Here is a 5,593-nt window from a genome sequence, read left to right as displayed (position 1 = left end):
ATTTTGTATTACAGTATTACAGTCGTAAGAAAGTTAAAACCACATGTCAGTATGCACGCGCACGCGCACATGCACGTGCACTCACACACGCACGCACGAACACACACACACACACACACACACACACACACACACACACACACACACACACACACACACACACACACACACACACACACACACACACACACACACACACACACACACACACACACACACACACACACACACACACACACACACACACACACACACACACACACACACACATTAACTCAGAGGTGAGCATGTATTCCTGGCAACGTTGTGCCTTTGACTCAGCATGACTTTACATCAAACCACACACACAACAAAATGGGGAAAAGAACAGTGTCAAATCCCCTCTCTCTTTCTATTTTAAGAAGGAGCTTGGACTAGCTTGGACCATCCCCACAGGAGCAAGAAAAATGCTGGGATTCAGATTCCAGCTCTGTTTTTCACACGGAAAGTGTGGGAGAGAGAAAGAGAGGGAGAGAAAGGGAGTAAAGGGTAGAAGGATATTTCTTGTGTCAGAATACATGATCTAAGGAAAAGACTGAGAATAACAGAGAAAAATATACTGTGATTTAAAAAATTCCCCTGGAAAAGCTCCCAGAATGAATGGAGTGGTGGAATATGTACCAGTCAGGCCTCTGGGAGTGAGTCCAAGACAGATATTTAGAGTAGTGGATGAGGAGGAAACCAGCTGATGTTGGGAGAGAGAAGGATGACCAAATGTACAGTATAAAGGTGAGATGAGATGTTGCTGTCATAAAGGATTTCAATCCCCATCACTTGGATTAATGGGACTTCCATGATCCTGAACCCCATGTGAATGATAGCATGTGTGTTTGTTTGAGTATATGTAACCGGTGCTTGTATTGTACAGATAGACTGTCTTTGTCCGTGACACATCTAGTTAAACTTGCCCTTTAATCTGCAGTCTGCAGTGTAGTGAGTGTAAAAGTGACTCATGTGTTGGATCAATTCTCTGACAAGCCATAACAAAACTTCTAAGAATTGGTACTATTTTATATGCATAGATTAAGATTAGGAGTTCACAACAAAATTTAACTTCTTGTAAAAGACCTAAAATAATTATGTACTAATTATGTATTGGTCACATTATGTAAAACCACAATTTACTAATTTGTGACAGTGTTATGTCTGCATATATATGTATTGTGTATGTAGGCCTATGTCTGCATGTGTAAACATGTGCACGTAAGAGAAAGCTAGAAATGTCTTTTGGTTTGTTGATATTGACATGTGTGGGTGACAGTGAAATAACTACCATACTTGACAAATGCCATGGTGTATGTTTAAACTCTCTGCTTCCTCATGTGTGTTGGATGGGGGTTTTGGTTTCACACACCTCACAAGGTCAGAAAAGCAACATTAAACAAGGCTAAGGCCACTAGCCTGTTCTCAACCAGCGTTTGTTTCCAATCACACAATCTCAAATACATAATTTGGAAGAAAGAAAAACTGTTTACCTGACATTGTATTGTTTCCAGTTAGTCATAGATGCAGACATTAAAGAGAGGATGAAAGAAAGAGTATGTTCACATACAGAGCAAGGAAAACACTAACGAATACACTAAAACAGACAATCACACACTGTCAATGAACTCCATGTATCTCTCTTATGTAAATCTCCCACTTAGCAATCATGCAGCAACCTGACAGCTGTCGATTATACTCTACATAATGCATTACTGCAAAAGCAAGTGTCCATGTCCATGTTTGTGCACTCCCTCATGTTCGTTTTATCACTTCCTCTGGTCCGTCTCTGCCACTGTATACTCCCAAATCCCTGCCACAATTCTTTCAAATCTCCCATCCCCTATCCATCCAATAACATTTTAATTAGGCCTCTCCCAGAGCAGGAAGTGTCTGGCTTAAGAGGAGAATTAAACTAGGCTGGGCTGCGGTACAGGTGCCTTTTTTTTCCTAAACCCACCTTACAGAGCAAACATTCACTTCGGCTTCACGCTTCTATTTCCAGGTCTGGAAAGGCAGCCCAGACGCACACGTAGGCCTTTTACTCAGCTGTTCACTATGCGTTGCTGGCTCTAATATTCTGGATGGCGGTTGTCCTTCAAAGCTGATCATGGATCGGGTTTCTTTATACAAATCAAAACTTCACATAAAGAACAGCAACACAAAAAAATGAATGAATGAATGAATGAAAATGTAAATGTACATTTAAATGATGTAAAATGAATGAATTATGAATGAACAAATTTATAATTAATTAAATAAATAAATCATGTAAAATGAATAAGAAATATTTAGAAGTCTGCAATAGGACTAATCAAAATAAAACTTGTCACAATGATAATGCTGATGAGGTAATACAAATATGATTTGTATAACGTATAGTAAATATAAATATAAAATTATATTATATTCTTGTCACAGTTATGTTCTGTTTGCTCTTATTGGCATTCAGTTTTATTGTAGTTAGTTCCTGTTTCTCTACTCTGTTTAGTGATGTTTTTTGTTGGTTTCTGATTATGTTTGTTTCTATGGTGACTTATGATTTGCACCCGTGTCTCGTTTAGGTCACAAAGTATTTATACTACCTGTGTGGTTTTATCTTTTGTCTTTTTTTTTCACTATTCAGTTTGATTTGCGTGTATGTTCTCCCAAGATTCTCCTGTATAGGCCTATTTCTGTTTCTGGATTATTTGGTCACACTTTAGATTAGGGTCCAATTCTTACTATTAACTAACTATTAACTAGGACTTTTACCTCAATAAACTCCTAATTACTGCTTATTGAGAGTTATTAAGCTAGTTGTTAAGTTTAGGTATTGGGTAGGATAAAGGGATGTAGAATATGGTCATGCAGAATAAGGCATTAATATGTGCTTTATAAGTACTAATAAACAGCCAATAGCATAGTTATATGCATGCTAATAAGCAACTAGTTAACAGTGAGAATTGGCCCTAAACTAAAGTGTTACCGGAGGTAATTTGTGTAAGATTATCACTATTCTATTCTATTCTATTCTATTCTATTCTATTCTATTCTATTCTATTCTATTCTATTCTAATCTATTCTATTCTATTCTATTCTATTATATTATATTCTATTCTATTATATTCTATTCACTTGTGTTACCAAAATGTTTGGACCCCACAATCTGTTTGCCAACTTCAGAAAGAAAGATCAAAATATAAAAGAAAGAAATCAAGAAGGGGTTTAAGTCTATAAAGGAGGCTCACAGGGTAATAGCAGAGATACACGCCCAGCTGATTCTGGCGGTCTTATGGGCCCAGTGGGGGGCGGCTTTGTAAGAGTGGGCGAAGGGCTGGCTGTTGTCTTACCACCTTAATAGTCACTTGAGGGGCTGAAAAGGGACTGACTGGGTCAGCCTCCCCTGGGCATTGGAGCAGGGGCTAAGACAGCTGAAGTGGATTGTCACACTATAGGCTACAAAATGAAGTGGGATTTATCACATGACAGTGTGGGAAAAGATTGACAGATGTTATGCTGACATAACACAATGCCATGTGTGAAAGTGTTTACAGTAGATTGGAAGAGAGATACATGCTGTACAGCAAAGGAATTCATTATAAATGAGTGTGAAAGCGAATGTATGAGCATTGGAGACAGTCTGCATTGATGGTATGTGCGCAAGTGAGCACGTTCAAACAAATTGCGCGTTCTATGTATGTCGCTCAACTGTTGCACACAAAGTGAGGACTAAAATCTCCAAATGGGTGGACCTCTATTTATATAATTTAATTGTAAAAATTATGAAGTGGATATTATGAAGTTATGATTCACTTTCCTAGAATCTTTGAAACAATATTTTTGTCTAATTTCAGACTATTCAGACTATATTGCAAATACTTAAATGTTTTGAGGAATATTATTAGCCAGGGAAATGATACCAAATATTCTACTTAAATAAAATATAATATAGAATACACCACCTATTGGTGGTTATTACCCAACAATGTTCCCACGGTAATATCAATTTTCTGTATCTTATAAAAGTGAGACAAGCTCTCAATCTGGATGGACCGATAGTCCTTATGTGGCCTCGTCCCTGCGACAGATGCTGTCTCATGAGGGCAGACGAGGACACTGCAACAGAAATACGACCAATAATGTTCAAATCCAATTACACTTCACCTTATCCTCCCAAACTCACCAACAATATGAGACAGCAATACTGTGGAAACTAATGCTTAGTTAGTTTTTTACCCTTCTCAAGTTAGAGATGATTTCAGAAGCATCAAACGGTATCACAAAGGGTGTAAATATTTGCCTTGAAAAATATGTGTAATAAAATATTTCATATGTTAAGGACAAGTTTGGTGGTATGGTTAAGTTTAAGGGTGCATGGCGTAAGTGAAGGGTCAGCAGTGTAATTATAGATGCAATTACAGAAATAACAACAGCTGTAATTACATGCAGGTATTTTCTTTTTAAATTAAGTACAATGTAAAAGCACGCATGTACACAATAAATGCATTGTATCAAATGTTAGTACATAGTAGTTAAAAAACCTAATATAAAGTGGGACCAATTTTCGTTAGTCACTTTAGACATTCTACTAACTATAAGTAACTTTGCAACTACATGTCAACTACCAGTCATTAGAGTATTAGTAGAATGTCTGCTTAATATCTGATAACACATTATTTTGATGCTCCCCATCAAACAGGCATTCTACTGACTATAGGTAACTTTACAAGTACATGTCGATTTATTCTGCTAACCCAACCCCTAATCTAAGAGTCTACTAAAATTCTAAAGAGAGTTAATTGACATGTTATTGACATGTACTTGCAAAGTTATTTATAGTTAGTAGAATGTCAGAAAGTGAACAATCAAAATAAAGTGTAACTTAAATTTTTATAATTATAATCAATGCACCACTTTGACACCCTTAAACAGCACATATCGAGATGTCCTGCCCTCTTTTGGAGCTCGTCCTGTGCTGTGATCTAGAGTGCGGAACCTGTCTAAGTGTACAGCCGTGAGCTCACAGTGAGGGCCTCTCTTGTATGACTCATTTACTGTCCTGCTCCCTCCATTTAGCCACTCTTTCATTTATCTCTCCCATCCTGACACTGCCTACCTTTCTCCATCCTGTGAAAACAGTGACAACAAAAAAGCAACAAGTGTTATGTTTTGTCTGTTACCATAACATCTGTCTGCTCATACTAACTCTATGTAGTTTTGTTTTTAAGAGCGAAATACTGCTAGTTGATGATGAAGTGTGTTGCCAATGTTGTGACAACATGTCCCAATTGTGGTAATAGAGAGAGAAAAGAATAATAATAATAATAAAAAAAAACATACAGAATTAGGTAACACTTTACAATTAGCTTCCATTTGTTAACATTTGTTAACCGCATTATTGAAATTCTAAAGCATTTCAACATTTAGTAATGTATTATTAAAATAAAAAGTTGTATCTGTTCATATTAGTTAATGGACCATCATTTAACGTATATATAAATATACATATACATATATAAATATATCAATGGATGGATGAAATAAATAAGGGTCACTTTAATTTAAGAGGGATTTAAACTATGTTTTGGAA

Source organism: Siphateles boraxobius, unplaced genomic scaffold, assembly GCF_051911475.1.
Source record: "Siphateles boraxobius isolate OS27281-9 unplaced genomic scaffold, OSU_SipBor_1 16, whole genome shotgun sequence".
In the NCBI taxonomy this organism is placed as follows: Eukaryota; Metazoa; Chordata; class Actinopteri; order Cypriniformes; family Leuciscidae; genus Siphateles; species Siphateles boraxobius.
This window is presented reverse-complemented; position numbering follows the sequence as displayed.